Source organism: Schistocerca piceifrons, unplaced genomic scaffold (assembly GCF_021461385.2).
Source record: "Schistocerca piceifrons isolate TAMUIC-IGC-003096 unplaced genomic scaffold, iqSchPice1.1 HiC_scaffold_386, whole genome shotgun sequence".
Taxonomy (NCBI): domain Eukaryota; kingdom Metazoa; phylum Arthropoda; class Insecta; order Orthoptera; family Acrididae; genus Schistocerca; species Schistocerca piceifrons.
This window is the reverse complement of record NW_025728610.1, coordinates 18842-42752: the sequence shown is the minus strand read 5'-3', so window position 1 is coordinate 42752 and position 23911 is coordinate 18842. Positions and strand designations below refer to the sequence as shown.

The 23911-nt window shown below is 51.5% G+C and overlaps 48 non-coding genes across 48 annotated transcripts; 10 read left to right on the top strand and 38 right to left on the bottom strand.

Annotated features, from left to right (window-relative positions):
- Positions 1-504: 504 nt before the first annotated feature.
- Positions 505-577, bottom strand: Trnam-cau. The gene has a single exon. It is a non-coding gene; the product is annotated as a tRNA-Met (tRNA).
- Positions 578-872: 295 nt separating this feature from the next.
- On the bottom strand, positions 873-943 carry Trnag-gcc. Its single transcript has one exon. It is a non-coding gene; the product is annotated as a tRNA-Gly (tRNA).
- A 337-nt stretch (positions 944-1280) lies between these two features.
- On the top strand, positions 1281-1352 carry Trnag-ucc. Its single transcript has one exon. It is a non-coding gene; the product is annotated as a tRNA-Gly (tRNA).
- A 752-nt stretch (positions 1353-2104) lies between these two features.
- Positions 2105-2178, bottom strand: Trnai-aau. Its single transcript has one exon. It is a non-coding gene; the product is annotated as a tRNA-Ile (tRNA).
- Positions 2179-2407: 229 nt separating this feature from the next.
- Positions 2408-2479, bottom strand: Trnae-uuc. The gene has a single exon. It is a non-coding gene; the product is annotated as a tRNA-Glu (tRNA).
- A 456-nt stretch (positions 2480-2935) lies between these two features.
- Positions 2936-3008, bottom strand: Trnam-cau. The gene has a single exon. It is a non-coding gene; the product is annotated as a tRNA-Met (tRNA).
- A 295-nt stretch (positions 3009-3303) lies between these two features.
- Trnag-gcc lies at positions 3304-3374 on the bottom strand. Its single transcript has one exon. It is a non-coding gene; the product is annotated as a tRNA-Gly (tRNA).
- A 336-nt stretch (positions 3375-3710) lies between these two features.
- On the top strand, positions 3711-3782 carry Trnag-ucc. Its single transcript has one exon. It is a non-coding gene; the product is annotated as a tRNA-Gly (tRNA).
- Positions 3783-4533: 751 nt separating this feature from the next.
- Positions 4534-4607, bottom strand: Trnai-aau. Its single transcript has one exon. It is a non-coding gene; the product is annotated as a tRNA-Ile (tRNA).
- A 229-nt stretch (positions 4608-4836) lies between these two features.
- Trnae-uuc lies at positions 4837-4908 on the bottom strand. The gene has a single exon. It is a non-coding gene; the product is annotated as a tRNA-Glu (tRNA).
- Positions 4909-5364: 456 nt separating this feature from the next.
- On the bottom strand, positions 5365-5437 carry Trnam-cau. The gene has a single exon. It is a non-coding gene; the product is annotated as a tRNA-Met (tRNA).
- Positions 5438-5732: 295 nt separating this feature from the next.
- Positions 5733-5803, bottom strand: Trnag-gcc. Its single transcript has one exon. It is a non-coding gene; the product is annotated as a tRNA-Gly (tRNA).
- A 336-nt stretch (positions 5804-6139) lies between these two features.
- Trnag-ucc lies at positions 6140-6211 on the top strand. The gene has a single exon. It is a non-coding gene; the product is annotated as a tRNA-Gly (tRNA).
- Positions 6212-6963: 752 nt separating this feature from the next.
- Positions 6964-7037, bottom strand: Trnai-aau. Its single transcript has one exon. It is a non-coding gene; the product is annotated as a tRNA-Ile (tRNA).
- A 229-nt stretch (positions 7038-7266) lies between these two features.
- On the bottom strand, positions 7267-7338 carry Trnae-uuc. Its single transcript has one exon. It is a non-coding gene; the product is annotated as a tRNA-Glu (tRNA).
- A 456-nt stretch (positions 7339-7794) lies between these two features.
- On the bottom strand, positions 7795-7867 carry Trnam-cau. The gene has a single exon. It is a non-coding gene; the product is annotated as a tRNA-Met (tRNA).
- Positions 7868-8162: 295 nt separating this feature from the next.
- Trnag-gcc lies at positions 8163-8233 on the bottom strand. The gene has a single exon. It is a non-coding gene; the product is annotated as a tRNA-Gly (tRNA).
- A 336-nt stretch (positions 8234-8569) lies between these two features.
- On the top strand, positions 8570-8641 carry Trnag-ucc. The gene has a single exon. It is a non-coding gene; the product is annotated as a tRNA-Gly (tRNA).
- Positions 8642-9393: 752 nt separating this feature from the next.
- On the bottom strand, positions 9394-9467 carry Trnai-aau. Its single transcript has one exon. It is a non-coding gene; the product is annotated as a tRNA-Ile (tRNA).
- A 229-nt stretch (positions 9468-9696) lies between these two features.
- Trnae-uuc lies at positions 9697-9768 on the bottom strand. The gene has a single exon. It is a non-coding gene; the product is annotated as a tRNA-Glu (tRNA).
- A 456-nt stretch (positions 9769-10224) lies between these two features.
- Positions 10225-10297, bottom strand: Trnam-cau. The gene has a single exon. It is a non-coding gene; the product is annotated as a tRNA-Met (tRNA).
- A 295-nt stretch (positions 10298-10592) lies between these two features.
- On the bottom strand, positions 10593-10663 carry Trnag-gcc. The gene has a single exon. It is a non-coding gene; the product is annotated as a tRNA-Gly (tRNA).
- Positions 10664-10999: 336 nt separating this feature from the next.
- On the top strand, positions 11000-11071 carry Trnag-ucc. Its single transcript has one exon. It is a non-coding gene; the product is annotated as a tRNA-Gly (tRNA).
- A 751-nt stretch (positions 11072-11822) lies between these two features.
- On the bottom strand, positions 11823-11896 carry Trnai-aau. The gene has a single exon. It is a non-coding gene; the product is annotated as a tRNA-Ile (tRNA).
- A 229-nt stretch (positions 11897-12125) lies between these two features.
- On the bottom strand, positions 12126-12197 carry Trnae-uuc. The gene has a single exon. It is a non-coding gene; the product is annotated as a tRNA-Glu (tRNA).
- Positions 12198-12653: 456 nt separating this feature from the next.
- Trnam-cau lies at positions 12654-12726 on the bottom strand. The gene has a single exon. It is a non-coding gene; the product is annotated as a tRNA-Met (tRNA).
- Positions 12727-13021: 295 nt separating this feature from the next.
- On the bottom strand, positions 13022-13092 carry Trnag-gcc. Its single transcript has one exon. It is a non-coding gene; the product is annotated as a tRNA-Gly (tRNA).
- Positions 13093-13428: 336 nt separating this feature from the next.
- Positions 13429-13500, top strand: Trnag-ucc. The gene has a single exon. It is a non-coding gene; the product is annotated as a tRNA-Gly (tRNA).
- A 751-nt stretch (positions 13501-14251) lies between these two features.
- Trnai-aau lies at positions 14252-14325 on the bottom strand. Its single transcript has one exon. It is a non-coding gene; the product is annotated as a tRNA-Ile (tRNA).
- Positions 14326-14554: 229 nt separating this feature from the next.
- Positions 14555-14626, bottom strand: Trnae-uuc. The gene has a single exon. It is a non-coding gene; the product is annotated as a tRNA-Glu (tRNA).
- A 456-nt stretch (positions 14627-15082) lies between these two features.
- Positions 15083-15155, bottom strand: Trnam-cau. The gene has a single exon. It is a non-coding gene; the product is annotated as a tRNA-Met (tRNA).
- Positions 15156-15450: 295 nt separating this feature from the next.
- On the bottom strand, positions 15451-15521 carry Trnag-gcc. Its single transcript has one exon. It is a non-coding gene; the product is annotated as a tRNA-Gly (tRNA).
- A 336-nt stretch (positions 15522-15857) lies between these two features.
- Trnag-ucc lies at positions 15858-15929 on the top strand. The gene has a single exon. It is a non-coding gene; the product is annotated as a tRNA-Gly (tRNA).
- Positions 15930-16680: 751 nt separating this feature from the next.
- Trnai-aau lies at positions 16681-16754 on the bottom strand. The gene has a single exon. It is a non-coding gene; the product is annotated as a tRNA-Ile (tRNA).
- A 229-nt stretch (positions 16755-16983) lies between these two features.
- On the bottom strand, positions 16984-17055 carry Trnae-uuc. Its single transcript has one exon. It is a non-coding gene; the product is annotated as a tRNA-Glu (tRNA).
- Positions 17056-17511: 456 nt separating this feature from the next.
- Trnam-cau lies at positions 17512-17584 on the bottom strand. Its single transcript has one exon. It is a non-coding gene; the product is annotated as a tRNA-Met (tRNA).
- Positions 17585-17879: 295 nt separating this feature from the next.
- Trnag-gcc lies at positions 17880-17950 on the bottom strand. Its single transcript has one exon. It is a non-coding gene; the product is annotated as a tRNA-Gly (tRNA).
- A 336-nt stretch (positions 17951-18286) lies between these two features.
- On the top strand, positions 18287-18358 carry Trnag-ucc. Its single transcript has one exon. It is a non-coding gene; the product is annotated as a tRNA-Gly (tRNA).
- Positions 18359-19110: 752 nt separating this feature from the next.
- Positions 19111-19184, bottom strand: Trnai-aau. Its single transcript has one exon. It is a non-coding gene; the product is annotated as a tRNA-Ile (tRNA).
- A 229-nt stretch (positions 19185-19413) lies between these two features.
- On the bottom strand, positions 19414-19485 carry Trnae-uuc. The gene has a single exon. It is a non-coding gene; the product is annotated as a tRNA-Glu (tRNA).
- A 456-nt stretch (positions 19486-19941) lies between these two features.
- On the bottom strand, positions 19942-20014 carry Trnam-cau. The gene has a single exon. It is a non-coding gene; the product is annotated as a tRNA-Met (tRNA).
- A 295-nt stretch (positions 20015-20309) lies between these two features.
- Trnag-gcc lies at positions 20310-20380 on the bottom strand. Its single transcript has one exon. It is a non-coding gene; the product is annotated as a tRNA-Gly (tRNA).
- A 336-nt stretch (positions 20381-20716) lies between these two features.
- Trnag-ucc lies at positions 20717-20788 on the top strand. Its single transcript has one exon. It is a non-coding gene; the product is annotated as a tRNA-Gly (tRNA).
- A 751-nt stretch (positions 20789-21539) lies between these two features.
- Positions 21540-21613, bottom strand: Trnai-aau. The gene has a single exon. It is a non-coding gene; the product is annotated as a tRNA-Ile (tRNA).
- Positions 21614-21842: 229 nt separating this feature from the next.
- Trnae-uuc lies at positions 21843-21914 on the bottom strand. The gene has a single exon. It is a non-coding gene; the product is annotated as a tRNA-Glu (tRNA).
- A 456-nt stretch (positions 21915-22370) lies between these two features.
- Positions 22371-22443, bottom strand: Trnam-cau. Its single transcript has one exon. It is a non-coding gene; the product is annotated as a tRNA-Met (tRNA).
- Positions 22444-22738: 295 nt separating this feature from the next.
- Positions 22739-22809, bottom strand: Trnag-gcc. Its single transcript has one exon. It is a non-coding gene; the product is annotated as a tRNA-Gly (tRNA).
- Positions 22810-23145: 336 nt separating this feature from the next.
- On the top strand, positions 23146-23217 carry Trnag-ucc. Its single transcript has one exon. It is a non-coding gene; the product is annotated as a tRNA-Gly (tRNA).
- Positions 23218-23911: the final 694 nt, after the last annotated feature.

Below are 23911 nucleotides of genomic sequence, written 5' to 3'. Positions count from 1 at the left end.
GGCCTCCTGGGTGAAAGCCAGGTATCCTAGCCACTAGACCACACCGGACGCGCAAGTTTTACTCGGGGTTTACACCCGGTCCACTCGCTTTCCGTGTCGCACTTTCCCTGTTTGCGAGCATCTTTTCGCGCGCCCATGGCGAGGCGCGCATGGCAAAAGTCACAATTCATTGCTTTATGCCTCGTTGTTACAGCGGTAGGAGGAAAAGCAAAGCTGTAAGTAGTAATATTTATTTACTTATTTCGCAAGTAAATACCTGCTGCCTGTCATCGTACAGCAGGTCATACATTGTGTGACTTTACACGTTATATCGTACGAAATTCAGTATTATTACTAGTACTTTTTTCCTTGAAAATTTCACATAAGAACTGCAAGTAGTAATAACGGGAAGTAAACATTATCACGCTGAGTCGTTGAAGCCTTGAGGATAACAAAGTACAAAGTGTTTTGCTCCTTCGCAAACCCCAGAGCCGTCGATTTAGCTGTGGACGAAAGTAAATTAAATGCCCCGGGTGAGGATCGAACTCACGACCTTAAGATTATGAGACTTACGCGCTGCCTACTGCGCTACCGAGGCAGGTGATCGCCAGGCCTTCTGGAATCTCGGTAAGTACCAAATACCAGTGGTAGAGAGTCTGCACTTCCTGGCTCATTTTTTTCTGTTGCTACACGTGCATTCCCGGCGCGACAGGCAACTTGCGATGCTAGGCCGACGCCAGTATGTACAATAGCGCACAACAGTCCAAACGAGCAGTCGTGCGCGCTGCATGTTTGGTTATTCCCACACGGAAATCCCGCGGTTCATTCTCATGGCTCACGCAGTTCGAGTGCGAAAGACACGCAGCACCACTATCGGAGAAAAAACAAAATGATGCATCGGCCGGGAATCGAACCCGGGCCGCCCGCGTGGCAGGCGAGCATTCTACCACTGAACCACCGATGCCTCAGCTAGTTCACAGCTTCCTGGTGCTTTCCGCGGCAGACGTCTGAGGGGAAAGTGGGACTGCCGTCCAGCGCCGTCGCATCCTCTCGAGAGAATGCTACACACGCTGAATCCTGAACTGCACTGCACTGCTTAAAAATGACGCCCGAACGCGATCGCCTAAGTACTCTTGCGGCGCACGCACGCGACGACTCTTGCCAAAGGACGCGAAATGTGCGTAGAGACGCTGTCTGGATGCGCTCGCCTACCCCGTAATGCGCCTACAGCTACGACCACCTTGAGCCGCCGCCGACAGGCGGGAAGCAGACACAGCGCGGCGTGCGCGGACGGAAACCGTGCGGTGGTGGTGTAATGGTCAGCATAGTTGCCTTCCAAGCAGTTGATCCGGGTTCGATTCCCGGCCACCGCAGCCGGCTTTTACTTTTGCGTATGAGTACTTTTGCCACGCGTCTTTAAATTAATGTTTCTTTCCCCCTCTTACTCGCTTTCATGCCACCCTATAGTGTGTGCGTCGATTCCCCTTGAGTCTCGACTTGTCTCGACTTTGCTCAGCTGACGCGAGAGCTGACGCTCTCCAATCGGCCTATATCAAGAGGACAAGCACGCGAAACGACTGAGAGAGGTATGGCGAGGCGGCCACCACATTACTTATGCCTCAAGTAAATACCTGCTGCCTGTTATCATGTATTGTCTGATGTTACATGTTCTGTCAGACAAATTCAGTTTTATTACTAGTACATTTCTTTTTTTTTTTTTTTTTTCTTTGTTGAAAATTTTACAACACGCTCCTTCATTTCACTGTGGCCGCACGGCGCGACTTGGCATACCGAGAGGCAAAACGTGGCGCCAGTGCCCTTGACCGAATAGCGCTGCAGCTCCGAAACCGAAGAGGAAAGAGTAATACGAATTGAAACCGTCGGCAGTGCCCTGTGTTCGCAGGCGGTCACCCGCCCAAGCACTGACAACGCCCAGCTTCGCGCAGTAGCGGTGATCGGACGAGAAACTTTGTGTTCACCGTGCTGTGACCAGTGAAGTGTTTTAGCGCGTCCCGACAAGTCGCGTTCTGGTCCCCTATCAGCTCCCACACAATGTGACGACTTCTTTGTTACCATACTTCCCCGCCGAAATCGGCGTTGCCTTTTTGAAAGAGTGAAATCGTAGTGGCCCGTGGGGGGATCGAACCCACGACCTTCGCGTTATTAGCACGACGCTCTAACCGACTGAGCTAACGGGCCTCGGGAATTGCTCTGCGTATTGCCATGTAACATTTCTATGGTAGCAGTCCAACAGTGGACCAGCGTCTCTTCTTCCTTTATTCCGCTGCTCGTAGTAATTTCATTGCGTGCCCGTTTCTCTCGACTGTTTTCAGCTGACGTTTATGAACCAGTAGCTATAATGCGAGGAGGACGTGAAACAGCCTTTCGCAGGGTCAAAACTTGTCGTGACTTTTGCCGAAAAATTCCGTTCCGGTACCGGGAATCGAACCCGGGCCTCCTGGGTGAAAGCCAGGTATCCTAGCCACTAGACCACACCGGACGCGCAAGTTTTACTCGGGGTTTACACCCGGTCCACTCGCTTTCCGTGTCGCACTTTCCCTGTTTGCGAGCATCTTTTCGCGCGCCCATGGCGAGGCGCGCATGGCAAAAGTCACAATTCATTGCTTTATGCCTCGTTGTTACAGCGGTAGGAGGAAAAGCAAAGCTGTAAGTAGTAATATTTATTTACTTATTTCGCAAGTAAATACCTGCTGCCTGTCATCGTACAGCAGGTCATACATTGTGTGACTTTACACGTTATATCGTACGAAATTCAGTATTATTACTAGTACTTTTTTCCTTGAAAATTTCACATAAGAACTGCAAGTAGTAATAACGGGAAGTAAACATTATCACGCTGAGTCGTTGAAGCCTTGAGGATAACAAAGTACAAAGTGTTTTGCTCCTTCGCAAACCCCAGAGCCGTCGATTTAGCTGTGGACGAAAGTAAATTAAATGCCCCGGGTGAGGATCGAACTCACGACCTTAAGATTATGAGACTTACGCGCTGCCTACTGCGCTACCGAGGCAGGTGATCGCCAGGCCTTCTGGAATCTCGGTAAGTACCAAATACCAGTGGTAGAGAGTCTGCACTTCCTGGCTCATTTTTTTCTGTTGCTACACGTGCATTCCCGGCGCGACAGGCAACTTGCGATGCTAGGCCGACGCCAGTATGTACAATAGCGCACAACAGTCCAAACGAGCAGTCGTGCGCGCTGCATGTTTGGTTATTCCCACACGGAAATCCCGCGGTTCATTCTCATGGCTCACGCAGTTCGAGTGCGAAAGACACGCAGCACCACTATCGGAGAAAAAACAAAATGATGCATCGGCCGGGAATCGAACCCGGGCCGCCCGCGTGGCAGGCGAGCATTCTACCACTGAACCACCGATGCTCAGCTAGTTCACAGCTTCCTGGTGCTTTCCGCGGCAGACGTCTGAGGGGAAAGTGGGACTGCCGTCCAGCGCCGTCGCATCCTCTCGAGAGAATGCTACACACGCTGAATCCTGAACTGCACTGCACTGCTTAAAAATGACGCCCGAACGCGATCGCCTAAGTACTCTTGCGGCGCACGCACGCGACGACTCTTGCCAAAGGACGCGAAATGTGCGTAGAGACGCTGTCTGGATGCGCTCGCCTACCCCGTAATGCGCCTACAGCTACGACCACCTTGAGCCGCCGCCGACAGGCGGGAAGCAGACACAGCGCGGCGTGCGCGGACGGAAACCGTGCGGTGGTGGTGTAATGGTCAGCATAGTTGCCTTCCAAGCAGTTGATCCGGGTTCGATTCCCGGCCACCGCAGCCGGCTTTTACTTTTGCGTATGAGTACTTTTGCCACGCGTCTTTAAATTAATGTTTCTTTCCCCCTCTTACTCGCTTTCATGCCACCCTATAGTGTGTGCGTCGATTCCCCTTGAGTCTCGACTTGTCTCGACTTTGCTCAGCTGACGCGAGAGCTGACGCTCTCCAATCGGCCTATATCAAGAGGACAAGCACGCGAAACGACTGAGAGAGGTATGGCGAGGCGGCCACCACATTACTTATGCCTCAAGTAAATACCTGCTGCCTGTTATCATGTATTGTCTGATGTTACATGTTCTGTCAGACAAATTCAGTTTTATTACTAGTACATTTCTTTTTTTTTTTTTTTTTCTTTGTTGAAAATTTTACAACACGCTCCTTCATTTCACTGTGGCCGCACGGCGCGACTTGGCATACCGAGAGGCAAAACGTGGCGCCAGTGCCCTTGACCGAATAGCGCTGCAGCTCCGAAACCGAAGAGGAAAGAGTAATACGAATTGAAACCGTCGGCAGTGCCCTGTGTTCGCAGGCGGTCACCCGCCCAAGCACTGACAACGCCCAGCTTCGCGCAGTAGCGGTGATCGGACGAGAAACTTTGTGTTCACCGTGCTGTGACCAGTGAAGTGTTTTAGCGCGTCCCGACAAGTCGCGTTCTGGTCCCCTATCAGCTCCCACACAATGTGACGACTTCTTTGTTACCATACTTCCCCGCCGAAATCGGCGTTGCCTTTTTGAAAGAGTGAAATCGTAGTGGCCCGTGGGGGGATCGAACCCACGACCTTCGCGTTATTAGCACGACGCTCTAACCGACTGAGCTAACGGGCCTCGGGAATTGCTCTGCGTATTGCCATGTAACATTTCTATGGTAGCAGTCCAACAGTGGACCAGCGTCTCTTCTTCCTTTATTCCGCTGCTCGTAGTAATTTCATTGCGTGCCCGTTTCTCTCGACTGTTTTCAGCTGACGTTTATGAACCAGTAGCTATAATGCGAGGAGGACGTGAAACAGCCTTTCGCAGGGTCAAAACTTGTCGTGACTTTTGCCGAAAAATTCCGTTCCGGTACCGGGAATCGAACCCGGGCCTCCTGGGTGAAAGCCAGGTATCCTAGCCACTAGACCACACCGGACGCGCAAGTTTTACTCGGGGTTTACACCCGGTCCACTCGCTTTCCGTGTCGCACTTTCCCTGTTTGCGAGCATCTTTTCGCGCGCCCATGGCGAGGCGCGCATGGCAAAAGTCACAATTCATTGCTTTATGCCTCGTTGTTACAGCGGTAGGAGGAAAAGCAAAGCTGTAAGTAGTAATATTTATTTACTTATTTCGCAAGTAAATACCTGCTGCCTGTCATCGTACAGCAGGTCATACATTGTGTGACTTTACACGTTATATCGTACGAAATTCAGTATTATTACTAGTACTTTTTTCCTTGAAAATTTCACATAAGAACTGCAAGTAGTAATAACGGGAAGTAAACATTATCACGCTGAGTCGTTGAAGCCTTGAGGATAACAAAGTACAAAGTGTTTTGCTCCTTCGCAAACCCCAGAGCCGTCGATTTAGCTGTGGACGAAAGTAAATTAAATGCCCCGGGTGAGGATCGAACTCACGACCTTAAGATTATGAGACTTACGCGCTGCCTACTGCGCTACCGAGGCAGGTGATCGCCAGGCCTTCTGGAATCTCGGTAAGTACCAAATACCAGTGGTAGAGAGTCTGCACTTCCTGGCTCATTTTTTTCTGTTGCTACACGTGCATTCCCGGCGCGACAGGCAACTTGCGATGCTAGGCCGACGCCAGTATGTACAATAGCGCACAACAGTCCAAACGAGCAGTCGTGCGCGCTGCATGTTTGGTTATTCCCACACGGAAATCCCGCGGTTCATTCTCATGGCTCACGCAGTTCGAGTGCGAAAGACACGCAGCACCACTATCGGAGAAAAAACAAAATGATGCATCGGCCGGGAATCGAACCCGGGCCGCCCGCGTGGCAGGCGAGCATTCTACCACTGAACCACCGATGCTCAGCTAGTTCACAGCTTCCTGGTGCTTTCCGCGGCAGACGTCTGAGGGGAAAGTGGGACTGCCGTCCAGCGCCGTCGCATCCTCTCGAGAGAATGCTACACACGCTGAATCCTGAACTGCACTGCACTGCTTAAAAATGACGCCCGAACGCGATCGCCTAAGTACTCTTGCGGCGCACGCACGCGACGACTCTTGCCAAAGGACGCGAAATGTGCGTAGAGACGCTGTCTGGATGCGCTCGCCTACCCCGTAATGCGCCTACAGCTACGACCACCTTGAGCCGCCGCCGACAGGCGGGAAGCAGACACAGCGCGGCGTGCGCGGACGGAAACCGTGCGGTGGTGGTGTAATGGTCAGCATAGTTGCCTTCCAAGCAGTTGATCCGGGTTCGATTCCCGGCCACCGCAGCCGGCTTTTACTTTTGCGTATGAGTACTTTTGCCACGCGTCTTTAAATTAATGTTTCTTTCCCCCTCTTACTCGCTTTCATGCCACCCTATAGTGTGTGCGTCGATTCCCCTTGAGTCTCGACTTGTCTCGACTTTGCTCAGCTGACGCGAGAGCTGACGCTCTCCAATCGGCCTATATCAAGAGGACAAGCACGCGAAACGACTGAGAGAGGTATGGCGAGGCGGCCACCACATTACTTATGCCTCAAGTAAATACCTGCTGCCTGTTATCATGTATTGTCTGATGTTACATGTTCTGTCAGACAAATTCAGTTTTATTACTAGTACATTTCTTTTTTTTTTTTTTTTTTCTTTGTTGAAAATTTTACAACACGCTCCTTCATTTCACTGTGGCCGCACGGCGCGACTTGGCATACCGAGAGGCAAAACGTGGCGCCAGTGCCCTTGACCGAATAGCGCTGCAGCTCCGAAACCGAAGAGGAAAGAGTAATACGAATTGAAACCGTCGGCAGTGCCCTGTGTTCGCAGGCGGTCACCCGCCCAAGCACTGACAACGCCCAGCTTCGCGCAGTAGCGGTGATCGGACGAGAAACTTTGTGTTCACCGTGCTGTGACCAGTGAAGTGTTTTAGCGCGTCCCGACAAGTCGCGTTCTGGTCCCCTATCAGCTCCCACACAATGTGACGACTTCTTTGTTACCATACTTCCCCGCCGAAATCGGCGTTGCCTTTTTGAAAGAGTGAAATCGTAGTGGCCCGTGGGGGGATCGAACCCACGACCTTCGCGTTATTAGCACGACGCTCTAACCGACTGAGCTAACGGGCCTCGGGAATTGCTCTGCGTATTGCCATGTAACATTTCTATGGTAGCAGTCCAACAGTGGACCAGCGTCTCTTCTTCCTTTATTCCGCTGCTCGTAGTAATTTCATTGCGTGCCCGTTTCTCTCGACTGTTTTCAGCTGACGTTTATGAACCAGTAGCTATAATGCGAGGAGGACGTGAAACAGCCTTTCGCAGGGTCAAAACTTGTCGTGACTTTTGCCGAAAAATTCCGTTCCGGTACCGGGAATCGAACCCGGGCCTCCTGGGTGAAAGCCAGGTATCCTAGCCACTAGACCACACCGGACGCGCAAGTTTTACTCGGGGTTTACACCCGGTCCACTCGCTTTCCGTGTCGCACTTTCCCTGTTTGCGAGCATCTTTTCGCGCGCCCATGGCGAGGCGCGCATGGCAAAAGTCACAATTCATTGCTTTATGCCTCGTTGTTACAGCGGTAGGAGGAAAAGCAAAGCTGTAAGTAGTAATATTTATTTACTTATTTCGCAAGTAAATACCTGCTGCCTGTCATCGTACAGCAGGTCATACATTGTGTGACTTTACACGTTATATCGTACGAAATTCAGTATTATTACTAGTACTTTTTTCCTTGAAAATTTCACATAAGAACTGCAAGTAGTAATAACGGGAAGTAAACATTATCACGCTGAGTCGTTGAAGCCTTGAGGATAACAAAGTACAAAGTGTTTTGCTCCTTCGCAAACCCCAGAGCCGTCGATTTAGCTGTGGACGAAAGTAAATTAAATGCCCCGGGTGAGGATCGAACTCACGACCTTAAGATTATGAGACTTACGCGCTGCCTACTGCGCTACCGAGGCAGGTGATCGCCAGGCCTTCTGGAATCTCGGTAAGTACCAAATACCAGTGGTAGAGAGTCTGCACTTCCTGGCTCATTTTTTTCTGTTGCTACACGTGCATTCCCGGCGCGACAGGCAACTTGCGATGCTAGGCCGACGCCAGTATGTACAATAGCGCACAACAGTCCAAACGAGCAGTCGTGCGCGCTGCATGTTTGGTTATTCCCACACGGAAATCCCGCGGTTCATTCTCATGGCTCACGCAGTTCGAGTGCGAAAGACACGCAGCACCACTATCGGAGAAAAAACAAAATGATGCATCGGCCGGGAATCGAACCCGGGCCGCCCGCGTGGCAGGCGAGCATTCTACCACTGAACCACCGATGCTCAGCTAGTTCACAGCTTCCTGGTGCTTTCCGCGGCAGACGTCTGAGGGGAAAGTGGGACTGCCGTCCAGCGCCGTCGCATCCTCTCGAGAGAATGCTACACACGCTGAATCCTGAACTGCACTGCACTGCTTAAAAATGACGCCCGAACGCGATCGCCTAAGTACTCTTGCGGCGCACGCACGCGACGACTCTTGCCAAAGGACGCGAAATGTGCGTAGAGACGCTGTCTGGATGCGCTCGCCTACCCCGTAATGCGCCTACAGCTACGACCACCTTGAGCCGCCGCCGACAGGCGGGAAGCAGACACAGCGCGGCGTGCGCGGACGGAAACCGTGCGGTGGTGGTGTAATGGTCAGCATAGTTGCCTTCCAAGCAGTTGATCCGGGTTCGATTCCCGGCCACCGCAGCCGGCTTTTACTTTTGCGTATGAGTACTTTTGCCACGCGTCTTTAAATTAATGTTTCTTTCCCCCTCTTACTCGCTTTCATGCCACCCTATAGTGTGTGCGTCGATTCCCCTTGAGTCTCGACTTGTCTCGACTTTGCTCAGCTGACGCGAGAGCTGACGCTCTCCAATCGGCCTATATCAAGAGGACAAGCACGCGAAACGACTGAGAGAGGTATGGCGAGGCGGCCACCACATTACTTATGCCTCAAGTAAATACCTGCTGCCTGTTATCATGTATTGTCTGATGTTACATGTTCTGTCAGACAAATTCAGTTTTATTACTAGTACATTTCTTTTTTTTTTTTTTTTTTCTTTGTTGAAAATTTTACAACACGCTCCTTCATTTCACTGTGGCCGCACGGCGCGACTTGGCATACCGAGAGGCAAAACGTGGCGCCAGTGCCCTTGACCGAATAGCGCTGCAGCTCCGAAACCGAAGAGGAAAGAGTAATACGAATTGAAACCGTCGGCAGTGCCCTGTGTTCGCAGGCGGTCACCCGCCCAAGCACTGACAACGCCCAGCTTCGCGCAGTAGCGGTGATCGGACGAGAAACTTTGTGTTCACCGTGCTGTGACCAGTGAAGTGTTTTAGCGCGTCCCGACAAGTCGCGTTCTGGTCCCCTATCAGCTCCCACACAATGTGACGACTTCTTTGTTACCATACTTCCCCGCCGAAATCGGCGTTGCCTTTTTGAAAGAGTGAAATCGTAGTGGCCCGTGGGGGGATCGAACCCACGACCTTCGCGTTATTAGCACGACGCTCTAACCGACTGAGCTAACGGGCCTCGGGAATTGCTCTGCGTATTGCCATGTAACATTTCTATGGTAGCAGTCCAACAGTGGACCAGCGTCTCTTCTTCCTTTATTCCGCTGCTCGTAGTAATTTCATTGCGTGCCCGTTTCTCTCGACTGTTTTCAGCTGACGTTTATGAACCAGTAGCTATAATGCGAGGAGGACGTGAAACAGCCTTTCGCAGGGTCAAAACTTGTCGTGACTTTTGCCGAAAAATTCCGTTCCGGTACCGGGAATCGAACCCGGGCCTCCTGGGTGAAAGCCAGGTATCCTAGCCACTAGACCACACCGGACGCGCAAGTTTTACTCGGGGTTTACACCCGGTCCACTCGCTTTCCGTGTCGCACTTTCCCTGTTTGCGAGCATCTTTTCGCGCGCCCATGGCGAGGCGCGCATGGCAAAAGTCACAATTCATTGCTTTATGCCTCGTTGTTACAGCGGTAGGAGGAAAAGCAAAGCTGTAAGTAGTAATATTTATTTACTTATTTCGCAAGTAAATACCTGCTGCCTGTCATCGTACAGCAGGTCATACATTGTGTGACTTTACACGTTATATCGTACGAAATTCAGTATTATTACTAGTACTTTTTTCCTTGAAAATTTCACATAAGAACTGCAAGTAGTAATAACGGGAAGTAAACATTATCACGCTGAGTCGTTGAAGCCTTGAGGATAACAAAGTACAAAGTGTTTTGCTCCTTCGCAAACCCCAGAGCCGTCGATTTAGCTGTGGACGAAAGTAAATTAAATGCCCCGGGTGAGGATCGAACTCACGACCTTAAGATTATGAGACTTACGCGCTGCCTACTGCGCTACCGAGGCAGGTGATCGCCAGGCCTTCTGGAATCTCGGTAAGTACCAAATACCAGTGGTAGAGAGTCTGCACTTCCTGGCTCATTTTTTTCTGTTGCTACACGTGCATTCCCGGCGCGACAGGCAACTTGCGATGCTAGGCCGACGCCAGTATGTACAATAGCGCACAACAGTCCAAACGAGCAGTCGTGCGCGCTGCATGTTTGGTTATTCCCACACGGAAATCCCGCGGTTCATTCTCATGGCTCACGCAGTTCGAGTGCGAAAGACACGCAGCACCACTATCGGAGAAAAAACAAAATGATGCATCGGCCGGGAATCGAACCCGGGCCGCCCGCGTGGCAGGCGAGCATTCTACCACTGAACCACCGATGCTCAGCTAGTTCACAGCTTCCTGGTGCTTTCCGCGGCAGACGTCTGAGGGGAAAGTGGGACTGCCGTCCAGCGCCGTCGCATCCTCTCGAGAGAATGCTACACACGCTGAATCCTGAACTGCACTGCACTGCTTAAAAATGACGCCCGAACGCGATCGCCTAAGTACTCTTGCGGCGCACGCACGCGACGACTCTTGCCAAAGGACGCGAAATGTGCGTAGAGACGCTGTCTGGATGCGCTCGCCTACCCCGTAATGCGCCTACAGCTACGACCACCTTGAGCCGCCGCCGACAGGCGGGAAGCAGACACAGCGCGGCGTGCGCGGACGGAAACCGTGCGGTGGTGGTGTAATGGTCAGCATAGTTGCCTTCCAAGCAGTTGATCCGGGTTCGATTCCCGGCCACCGCAGCCGGCTTTTACTTTTGCGTATGAGTACTTTTGCCACGCGTCTTTAAATTAATGTTTCTTTCCCCCTCTTACTCGCTTTCATGCCACCCTATAGTGTGTGCGTCGATTCCCCTTGAGTCTCGACTTGTCTCGACTTTGCTCAGCTGACGCGAGAGCTGACGCTCTCCAATCGGCCTATATCAAGAGGACAAGCACGCGAAACGACTGAGAGAGGTATGGCGAGGCGGCCACCACATTACTTATGCCTCAAGTAAATACCTGCTGCCTGTTATCATGTATTGTCTGATGTTACATGTTCTGTCAGACAAATTCAGTTTTATTACTAGTACATTTCTTTTTTTTTTTTTTTTTCTTTGTTGAAAATTTTACAACACGCTCCTTCATTTCACTGTGGCCGCACGGCGCGACTTGGCATACCGAGAGGCAAAACGTGGCGCCAGTGCCCTTGACCGAATAGCGCTGCAGCTCCGAAACCGAAGAGGAAAGAGTAATACGAATTGAAACCGTCGGCAGTGCCCTGTGTTCGCAGGCGGTCACCCGCCCAAGCACTGACAACGCCCAGCTTCGCGCAGTAGCGGTGATCGGACGAGAAACTTTGTGTTCACCGTGCTGTGACCAGTGAAGTGTTTTAGCGCGTCCCGACAAGTCGCGTTCTGGTCCCCTATCAGCTCCCACACAATGTGACGACTTCTTTGTTACCATACTTCCCCGCCGAAATCGGCGTTGCCTTTTTGAAAGAGTGAAATCGTAGTGGCCCGTGGGGGGATCGAACCCACGACCTTCGCGTTATTAGCACGACGCTCTAACCGACTGAGCTAACGGGCCTCGGGAATTGCTCTGCGTATTGCCATGTAACATTTCTATGGTAGCAGTCCAACAGTGGACCAGCGTCTCTTCTTCCTTTATTCCGCTGCTCGTAGTAATTTCATTGCGTGCCCGTTTCTCTCGACTGTTTTCAGCTGACGTTTATGAACCAGTAGCTATAATGCGAGGAGGACGTGAAACAGCCTTTCGCAGGGTCAAAACTTGTCGTGACTTTTGCCGAAAAATTCCGTTCCGGTACCGGGAATCGAACCCGGGCCTCCTGGGTGAAAGCCAGGTATCCTAGCCACTAGACCACACCGGACGCGCAAGTTTTACTCGGGGTTTACACCCGGTCCACTCGCTTTCCGTGTCGCACTTTCCCTGTTTGCGAGCATCTTTTCGCGCGCCCATGGCGAGGCGCGCATGGCAAAAGTCACAATTCATTGCTTTATGCCTCGTTGTTACAGCGGTAGGAGGAAAAGCAAAGCTGTAAGTAGTAATATTTATTTACTTATTTCGCAAGTAAATACCTGCTGCCTGTCATCGTACAGCAGGTCATACATTGTGTGACTTTACACGTTATATCGTACGAAATTCAGTATTATTACTAGTACTTTTTTCCTTGAAAATTTCACATAAGAACTGCAAGTAGTAATAACGGGAAGTAAACATTATCACGCTGAGTCGTTGAAGCCTTGAGGATAACAAAGTACAAAGTGTTTTGCTCCTTCGCAAACCCCAGAGCCGTCGATTTAGCTGTGGACGAAAGTAAATTAAATGCCCCGGGTGAGGATCGAACTCACGACCTTAAGATTATGAGACTTACGCGCTGCCTACTGCGCTACCGAGGCAGGTGATCGCCAGGCCTTCTGGAATCTCGGTAAGTACCAAATACCAGTGGTAGAGAGTCTGCACTTCCTGGCTCATTTTTTTCTGTTGCTACACGTGCATTCCCGGCGCGACAGGCAACTTGCGATGCTAGGCCGACGCCAGTATGTACAATAGCGCACAACAGTCCAAACGAGCAGTCGTGCGCGCTGCATGTTTGGTTATTCCCACACGGAAATCCCGCGGTTCATTCTCATGGCTCACGCAGTTCGAGTGCGAAAGACACGCAGCACCACTATCGGAGAAAAAACAAAATGATGCATCGGCCGGGAATCGAACCCGGGCCGCCCGCGTGGCAGGCGAGCATTCTACCACTGAACCACCGATGCTCAGCTAGTTCACAGCTTCCTGGTGCTTTCCGCGGCAGACGTCTGAGGGGAAAGTGGGACTGCCGTCCAGCGCCGTCGCATCCTCTCGAGAGAATGCTACACACGCTGAATCCTGAACTGCACTGCACTGCTTAAAAATGACGCCCGAACGCGATCGCCTAAGTACTCTTGCGGCGCACGCACGCGACGACTCTTGCCAAAGGACGCGAAATGTGCGTAGAGACGCTGTCTGGATGCGCTCGCCTACCCCGTAATGCGCCTACAGCTACGACCACCTTGAGCCGCCGCCGACAGGCGGGAAGCAGACACAGCGCGGCGTGCGCGGACGGAAACCGTGCGGTGGTGGTGTAATGGTCAGCATAGTTGCCTTCCAAGCAGTTGATCCGGGTTCGATTCCCGGCCACCGCAGCCGGCTTTTACTTTTGCGTATGAGTACTTTTGCCACGCGTCTTTAAATTAATGTTTCTTTCCCCCTCTTACTCGCTTTCATGCCACCCTATAGTGTGTGCGTCGATTCCCCTTGAGTCTCGACTTGTCTCGACTTTGCTCAGCTGACGCGAGAGCTGACGCTCTCCAATCGGCCTATATCAAGAGGACAAGCACGCGAAACGACTGAGAGAGGTATGGCGAGGCGGCCACCACATTACTTATGCCTCAAGTAAATACCTGCTGCCTGTTATCATGTATTGTCTGATGTTACATGTTCTGTCAGACAAATTCAGTTTTATTACTAGTACATTTCTTTTTTTTTTTTTTTTTCTTTGTTGAAAATTTTACAACACGCTCCTTCATTTCACTGTGGCCGCACGGCGCGACTTGGCATACCGAGAGGCAAAACGTGGCGCCAGTGCCCTTGACCGAATAGCGCTGCAGCTCCGAAACCGAAGAGGAAAGAGTAATACGAATTGAAACCGTCGGCAGTGCCCTGTGTTCGCAGGCGGTCACCCGCCCAAGCACTGACAACGCCCAGCTTCGCGCAGTAGCGGTGATCGGACGAGAAACTTTGTGTTCACCGTGCTGTGACCAGTGAAGTGTTTTAGCGCGTCCCGACAAGTCGCGTTCTGGTCCCCTATCAGCTCCCACACAATGTGACGACTTCTTTGTTACCATACTTCCCCGCCGAAATCGGCGTTGCCTTTTTGAAAGAGTGAAATCGTAGTGGCCCGTGGGGGGATCGAACCCACGACCTTCGCGTTATTAGCACGACGCTCTAACCGACTGAGCTAACGGGCCTCGGGAATTGCTCTGCGTATTGCCATGTAACATTTCTATGGTAGCAGTCCAACAGTGGACCAGCGTCTCTTCTTCCTTTATTCCGCTGCTCGTAGTAATTTCATTGCGTGCCCGTTTCTCTCGACTGTTTTCAGCTGACGTTTATGAACCAGTAGCTATAATGCGAGGAGGACGTGAAACAGCCTTTCGCAGGGTCAAAACTTGTCGTGACTTTTGCCGAAAAATTCCGTTCCGGTACCGGGAATCGAACCCGGGCCTCCTGGGTGAAAGCCAGGTATCCTAGCCACTAGACCACACCGGACGCGCAAGTTTTACTCGGGGTTTACACCCGGTCCACTCGCTTTCCGTGTCGCACTTTCCCTGTTTGCGAGCATCTTTTCGCGCGCCCATGGCGAGGCGCGCATGGCAAAAGTCACAATTCATTGCTTTATGCCTCGTTGTTACAGCGGTAGGAGGAAAAGCAAAGCTGTAAGTAGTAATATTTATTTACTTATTTCGCAAGTAAATACCTGCTGCCTGTCATCGTACAGCAGGTCATACATTGTGTGACTTTACACGTTATATCGTACGAAATTCAGTATTATTACTAGTACTTTTTTCCTTGAAAATTTCACATAAGAACTGCAAGTAGTAATAACGGGAAGTAAACATTATCACGCTGAGTCGTTGAAGCCTTGAGGATAACAAAGTACAAAGTGTTTTGCTCCTTCGCAAACCCCAGAGCCGTCGATTTAGCTGTGGACGAAAGTAAATTAAATGCCCCGGGTGAGGATCGAACTCACGACCTTAAGATTATGAGACTTACGCGCTGCCTACTGCGCTACCGAGGCAGGTGATCGCCAGGCCTTCTGGAATCTCGGTAAGTACCAAATACCAGTGGTAGAGAGTCTGCACTTCCTGGCTCATTTTTTTCTGTTGCTACACGTGCATTCCCGGCGCGACAGGCAACTTGCGATGCTAGGCCGACGCCAGTATGTACAATAGCGCACAACAGTCCAAACGAGCAGTCGTGCGCGCTGCATGTTTGGTTATTCCCACACGGAAATCCCGCGGTTCATTCTCATGGCTCACGCAGTTCGAGTGCGAAAGACACGCAGCACCACTATCGGAGAAAAAACAAAATGATGCATCGGCCGGGAATCGAACCCGGGCCGCCCGCGTGGCAGGCGAGCATTCTACCACTGAACCACCGATGCTCAGCTAGTTCACAGCTTCCTGGTGCTTTCCGCGGCAGACGTCTGAGGGGAAAGTGGGACTGCCGTCCAGCGCCGTCGCATCCTCTCGAGAGAATGCTACACACGCTGAATCCTGAACTGCACTGCACTGCTTAAAAATGACGCCCGAACGCGATCGCCTAAGTACTCTTGCGGCGCACGCACGCGACGACTCTTGCCAAAGGACGCGAAATGTGCGTAGAGACGCTGTCTGGATGCGCTCGCCTACCCCGTAATGCGCCTACAGCTACGACCACCTTGAGCCGCCGCCGACAGGCGGGAAGCAGACACAGCGCGGCGTGCGCGGACGGAAACCGTGCGGTGGTGGTGTAATGGTCAGCATAGTTGCCTTCCAAGCAGTTGATCCGGGTTCGATTCCCGGCCACCGCAGCCGGCTTTTACTTTTGCGTATGAGTACTTTTGCCACGCGTCTTTAAATTAATGTTTCTTTCCCCCTCTTACTCGCTTTCATGCCACCCTATAGTGTGTGCGTCGATTCCCCTTGAGTCTCGACTTGTCTCGACTTTGCTCAGCTGACGCGAGAGCTGACGCTCTCCAATCGGCCTATATCAAGAGGACAAGCACGCGAAACGACTGAGAGAGGTATGGCGAGGCGGCCACCACATTACTTATGCCTCAAGTAAATACCTGCTGCCTGTTATCATGTATTGTCTGATGTTACATGTTCTGTCAGACAAATTCAGTTTTATTACTAGTACATTTCTTTTTTTTTTTTTTTTTCTTTGTTGAAAATTTTACAACACGCTCCTTCATTTCACTGTGGCCGCACGGCGCGACTTGGCATACCGAGAGGCAAAACGTGGCGCCAGTGCCCTTGACCGAATAGCGCTGCAGCTCCGAAACCGAAGAGGAAAGAGTAATACGAATTGAAACCGTCGGCAGTGCCCTGTGTTCGCAGGCGGTCACCCGCCCAAGCACTGACAACGCCCAGCTTCGCGCAGTAGCGGTGATCGGACGAGAAACTTTGTGTTCACCGTGCTGTGACCAGTGAAGTGTTTTAGCGCGTCCCGACAAGTCGCGTTCTGGTCCCCTATCAGCTCCCACACAATGTGACGACTTCTTTGTTACCATACTTCCCCGCCGAAATCGGCGTTGCCTTTTTGAAAGAGTGAAATCGTAGTGGCCCGTGGGGGGATCGAACCCACGACCTTCGCGTTATTAGCACGACGCTCTAACCGACTGAGCTAACGGGCCTCGGGAATTGCTCTGCGTATTGCCATGTAACATTTCTATGGTAGCAGTCCAACAGTGGACCAGCGTCTCTTCTTCCTTTATTCCGCTGCTCGTAGTAATTTCATTGCGTGCCCGTTTCTCTCGACTGTTTTCAGCTGACGTTTATGAACCAGTAGCTATAATGCGAGGAGGACGTGAAACAGCCTTTCGCAGGGTCAAAACTTGTCGTGACTTTTGCCGAAAAATTCCGTTCCGGTACCGGGAATCGAACCCGGGCCTCCTGGGTGAAAGCCAGGTATCCTAGCCACTAGACCACACCGGACGCGCAAGTTTTACTCGGGGTTTACACCCGGTCCACTCGCTTTCCGTGTCGCACTTTCCCTGTTTGCGAGCATCTTTTCGCGCGCCCATGGCGAGGCGCGCATGGCAAAAGTCACAATTCATTGCTTTATGCCTCGTTGTTACAGCGGTAGGAGGAAAAGCAAAGCTGTAAGTAGTAATATTTATTTACTTATTTCGCAAGTAAATACCTGCTGCCTGTCATCGTACAGCAGGTCATACATTGTGTGACTTTACACGTTATATCGTACGAAATTCAGTATTATTACTAGTACTTTTTTCCTTGAAAATTTCACATAAGAACTGCAAGTAGTAATAACGGGAAGTAAACATTATCACGCTGAGTCGTTGAAGCCTTGAGGATAACAAAGTACAAAGTGTTTTGCTCCTTCGCAAACCCCAGAGCCGTCGATTTAGCTGTGGACGAAAGTAAATTAAATGCCCCGGGTGAGGATCGAACTCACGACCTTAAGATTATGAGACTTACGCGCTGCCTACTGCGCTACCGAGGCAGGTGATCGCCAGGCCTTCTGGAATCTCGGTAAGTACCAAATACCAGTGGTAGAGAGTCTGCACTTCCTGGCTCATTTTTTTCTGTTGCTACACGTGCATTCCCGGCGCGACAGGCAACTTGCGATGCTAGGCCGACGCCAGTATGTACAATAGCGCACAACAGTCCAAACGAGCAGTCGTGCGCGCTGCATGTTTGGTTATTCCCACACGGAAATCCCGCGGTTCATTCTCATGGCTCACGCAGTTCGAGTGCGAAAGACACGCAGCACCACTATCGGAGAAAAAACAAAATGATGCATCGGCCGGGAATCGAACCCGGGCCGCCCGCGTGGCAGGCGAGCATTCTACCACTGAACCACCGATGCTCAGCTAGTTCACAGCTTCCTGGTGCTTTCCGCGGCAGACGTCTGAGGGGAAAGTGGGACTGCCGTCCAGCGCCGTCGCATCCTCTCGAGAGAATGCTACACACGCTGAATCCTGAACTGCACTGCACTGCTTAAAAATGACGCCCGAACGCGATCGCCTAAGTACTCTTGCGGCGCACGCACGCGACGACTCTTGCCAAAGGACGCGAAATGTGCGTAGAGACGCTGTCTGGATGCGCTCGCCTACCCCGTAATGCGCCTACAGCTACGACCACCTTGAGCCGCCGCCGACAGGCGGGAAGCAGACACAGCGCGGCGTGCGCGGACGGAAACCGTGCGGTGGTGGTGTAATGGTCAGCATAGTTGCCTTCCAAGCAGTTGATCCGGGTTCGATTCCCGGCCACCGCAGCCGGCTTTTACTTTTGCGTATGAGTACTTTTGCCACGCGTCTTTAAATTAATGTTTCTTTCCCCCTCTTACTCGCTTTCATGCCACCCTATAGTGTGTGCGTCGATTCCCCTTGAGTCTCGACTTGTCTCGACTTTGCTCAGCTGACGCGAGAGCTGACGCTCTCCAATCGGCCTATATCAAGAGGACAAGCACGCGAAACGACTGAGAGAGGTATGGCGAGGCGGCCACCACATTACTTATGCCTCAAGTAAATACCTGCTGCCTGTTATCATGTATTGTCTGATGTTACATGTTCTGTCAGACAAATTCAGTTTTATTACTAGTACATTTCTTTTTTTTTTTTTTTTTTCTTTGTTGAAAATTTTACAACACGCTCCTTCATTTCACTGTGGCCGCACGGCGCGACTTGGCATACCGAGAGGCAAAACGTGGCGCCAGTGCCCTTGACCGAATAGCGCTGCAGCTCCGAAACCGAAGAGGAAAGAGTAATACGAATTGAAACCGTCGGCAGTGCCCTGTGTTCGCAGGCGGTCACCCGCCCAAGCACTGACAACGCCCAGCTTCGCGCAGTAGCGGTGATCGGACGAGAAACTTTGTGTTCACCGTGCTGTGACCAGTGAAGTGTTTTAGCGCGTCCCGACAAGTCGCGTTCTGGTCCCCTATCAGCTCCCACACAATGTGACGACTTCTTTGTTACCATACTTCCCCGCCGAAATCGGCGTTGCCTTTTTGAAAGAGTGAAATCGTAGTGGCCCGTGGGGGGATCGAACCCACGACCTTCGCGTTATTAGCACGACGCTCTAACCGACTGAGCTAACGGGCCTCGGGAATTGCTCTGCGTATTGCCATGTAACATTTCTATGGTAGCAGTCCAACAGTGGACCAGCGTCTCTTCTTCCTTTATTCCGCTGCTCGTAGTAATTTCATTGCGTGCCCGTTTCTCTCGACTGTTTTCAGCTGACGTTTATGAACCAGTAGCTATAATGCGAGGAGGACGTGAAACAGCCTTTCGCAGGGTCAAAACTTGTCGTGACTTTTGCCGAAAAATTCCGTTCCGGTACCGGGAATCGAACCCGGGCCTCCTGGGTGAAAGCCAGGTATCCTAGCCACTAGACCACACCGGACGCGCAAGTTTTACTCGGGGTTTACACCCGGTCCACTCGCTTTCCGTGTCGCACTTTCCCTGTTTGCGAGCATCTTTTCGCGCGCCCATGGCGAGGCGCGCATGGCAAAAGTCACAATTCATTGCTTTATGCCTCGTTGTTACAGCGGTAGGAGGAAAAGCAAAGCTGTAAGTAGTAATATTTATTTACTTATTTCGCAAGTAAATACCTGCTGCCTGTCATCGTACAGCAGGTCATACATTGTGTGACTTTACACGTTATATCGTACGAAATTCAGTATTATTACTAGTACTTTTTTCCTTGAAAATTTCACATAAGAACTGCAAGTAGTAATAACGGGAAGTAAACATTATCACGCTGAGTCGTTGAAGCCTTGAGGATAACAAAGTACAAAGTGTTTTGCTCCTTCGCAAACCCCAGAGCCGTCGATTTAGCTGTGGACGAAAGTAAATTAAATGCCCCGGGTGAGGATCGAACTCACGACCTTAAGATTATGAGACTTACGCGCTGCCTACTGCGCTACCGAGGCAGGTGATCGCCAGGCCTTCTGGAATCTCGGTAAGTACCAAATACCAGTGGTAGAGAGTCTGCACTTCCTGGCTCATTTTTTTCTGTTGCTACACGTGCATTCCCGGCGCGACAGGCAACTTGCGATGCTAGGCCGACGCCAGTATGTACAATAGCGCACAACAGTCCAAACGAGCAGTCGTGCGCGCTGCATGTTTGGTTATTCCCACACGGAAATCCCGCGGTTCATTCTCATGGCTCACGCAGTTCGAGTGCGAAAGACACGCAGCACCACTATCGGAGAAAAAACAAAATGATGCATCGGCCGGGAATCGAACCCGGGCCGCCCGCGTGGCAGGCGAGCATTCTACCACTGAACCACCGATGCTCAGCTAGTTCACAGCTTCCTGGTGCTTTCCGCGGCAGACGTCTGAGGGGAAAGTGGGACTGCCGTCCAGCGCCGTCGCATCCTCTCGAGAGAATGCTACACACGCTGAATCCTGAACTGCACTGCACTGCTTAAAAATGACGCCCGAACGCGATCGCCTAAGTACTCTTGCGGCGCACGCACGCGACGACTCTTGCCAAAGGACGCGAAATGTGCGTAGAGACGCTGTCTGGATGCGCTCGCCTACCCCGTAATGCGCCTACAGCTACGACCACCTTGAGCCGCCGCCGACAGGCGGGAAGCAGACACAGCGCGGCGTGCGCGGACGGAAACCGTGCGGTGGTGGTGTAATGGTCAGCATAGTTGCCTTCCAAGCAGTTGATCCGGGTTCGATTCCCGGCCACCGCAGCCGGCTTTTACTTTTGCGTATGAGTACTTTTGCCACGCGTCTTTAAATTAATGTTTCTTTCCCCCTCTTACTCGCTTTCATGCCACCCTATAGTGTGTGCGTCGATTCCCCTTGAGTCTCGACTTGTCTCGACTTTGCTCAGCTGACGCGAGAGCTGACGCTCTCCAATCGGCCTATATCAAGAGGACAAGCACGCGAAACGACTGAGAGAGGTATGGCGAGGCGGCCACCACATTACTTATGCCTCAAGTAAATACCTGCTGCCTGTTATCATGTATTGTCTGATGTTACATGTTCTGTCAGACAAATTCAGTTTTATTACTAGTACATTTCTTTTTTTTTTTTTTTTTCTTTGTTGAAAATTTTACAACACGCTCCTTCATTTCACTGTGGCCGCACGGCGCGACTTGGCATACCGAGAGGCAAAACGTGGCGCCAGTGCCCTTGACCGAATAGCGCTGCAGCTCCGAAACCGAAGAGGAAAGAGTAATACGAATTGAAACCGTCGGCAGTGCCCTGTGTTCGCAGGCGGTCACCCGCCCAAGCACTGACAACGCCCAGCTTCGCGCAGTAGCGGTGATCGGACGAGAAACTTTGTGTTCACCGTGCTGTGACCAGTGAAGTGTTTTAGCGCGTCCCGACAAGTCGCGTTCTGGTCCCCTATCAGCTCCCACACAATGTGACGACTTCTTTGTTACCATACTTCCCCGCCGAAATCGGCGTTGCCTTTTTGAAAGAGTGAAATCGTAGTGGCCCGTAGGGGGATCGAACCCACGACCTTCGCGTTATTAGCACGACGCTCTAACCGACTGAGCTAACGGGCCTCGGGAATTGCTCTGCGTATTGCCATGTAACATTTCTATGGTAGCAGTCCAACAGTGGACCAGCGTCTCTTCTTCCTTTATTCCGCTGCTCGTAGTAATTTCATTGCGTGCCCGTTTCTCTCGACTGTTTTCAGCTGACGTTTATGAACCAGTAGCTATAATGCGAGGAGGACGTGAAACAGCCTTTCGCAGGGTCAAAACTTGTCGTGACTTTTGCCGAAAAATTCCGTTCCGGTACCGGGAATCGAACCCGGGCCTCCTGGGTGAAAGCCAGGTATCCTAGCCACTAGACCACACCGGACGCGCAAGTTTTACTCGGGGTTTACACCCGGTCCACTCGCTTTCCGTGTCGCACTTTCCCTGTTTGCGAGCATCTTTTCGCGCGCCCATGGCGAGGCGCGCATGGCAAAAGTCACAATTCATTGCTTTATGCCTCGTTGTTACAGCGGTAGGAGGAAAAGCAAAGCTGTAAGTAGTAATATTTATTTACTTATTTCGCAAGTAAATACCTGCTGCCTGTCATCGTACAGCAGGTCATACATTGTGTGACTTTACACGTTATATCGTACGAAATTCAGTATTATTACTAGTACTTTTTTCCTTGAAAATTTCACATAAGAACTGCAAGTAGTAATAACGGGAAGTAAACATTATCACGCTGAGTCGTTGAAGCCTTGAGGATAACAAAGTACAAAGTGTTTTGCTCCTTCGCAAACCCCAGAGCCGTCGATTTAGCTGTGGACGAAAGTAAATTAAATGCCCCGGGTGAGGATCGAACTCACGACCTTAAGATTATGAGACTTACGCGCTGCCTACTGCGCTACCGAGGCAGGTGATCGCCAGGCCTTCTGGAATCTCGGTAAGTACCAAATACCAGTGGTAGAGAGTCTGCACTTCCTGGCTCATTTTTTTCTGTTGCTACACGTGCATTCCCGGCGCGACAGGCAACTTGCGATGCTAGGCCGACGCCAGTATGTACAATAGCGCACAACAGTCCAAACGAGCAGTCGTGCGCGCTGCATGTTTGGTTATTCCCACACGGAAATCCCGCGGTTCATTCTCATGGCTCACGCAGTTCGAGTGCGAAAGACACGCAGCACCACTATCGGAGAAAAAACAAAATGATGCATCGGCCGGGAATCGAACCCGGGCCGCCCGCGTGGCAGGCGAGCATTCTACCACTGAACCACCGATGCTCAGCTAGTTCACAGCTTCCTGGTGCTTTCCGCGGCAGACGTCTGAGGGGAAAGTGGGACTGCCGTCCAGCGCCGTCGCATCCTCTCGAGAGAATGCTACACACGCTGAATCCTGAACTGCACTGCACTGCTTAAAAATGACGCCCGAACGCGATCGCCTAAGTACTCTTGCGGCGCACGCACGCGACGACTCTTGCCAAAGGACGCGAAATGTGCGTAGAGACGCTGTCTGGATGCGCTCGCCTACCCCGTAATGCGCCTACAGCTACGACCACCTTGAGCCGCCGCCGACAGGCGGGAAGCAGACACAGCGCGGCGTGCGCGGACGGAAACCGTGCGGTGGTGGTGTAATGGTCAGCATAGTTGCCTTCCAAGCAGTTGATCCGGGTTCGATTCCCGGCCACCGCAGCCGGCTTTTACTTTTGCGTATGAGTACTTTTGCCACGCGTCTTTAAATTAATGTTTCTTTCCCCCTCTTACTCGCTTTCATGCCACCCTATAGTGTGTGCGTCGATTCCCCTTGAGTCTCGACTTGTCTCGACTTTGCTCAGCTGACGCGAGAGCTGACGCTCTCCAATCGGCCTATATCAAGAGGACAAGCACGCGAAACGACTGAGAGAGGTATGGCGAGGCGGCCACCACATTACTTATGCCTCAAGTAAATACCTGCTGCCTGTTATCATGTATTGTCTGATGTTACATGTTCTGTCAGACAAATTCAGTTTTATTACTAGTACATTTCTTTTTTTTTTTTTTTTTCTTTGTTGAAAATTTTACAACACGCTCCTTCATTTCACTGTGGCCGCACGGCGCGACTTGGCATACCGAGAGGCAAAACGTGGCGCCAGTGCCCTTGACCGAATAGCGCTGCAGCTCCGAAACCGAAGAGGAAAGAGTAATACGAATTGAAACCGTCGGCAGTGCCCTGTGTTCGCAGGCGGTCACCCGCCCAAGCACTGACAACGCCCAGCTTCGCGCAGTAGCGGTGATCGGACGAGAAACTTTGTGTTCACCGTGCTGTGACCAGTGAAGTGTTTTAGCGCGTCCCGACAAGTCGCGTTCTGGTCCCCTATCAGCTCCCACACAATGTGACGACTTCTTT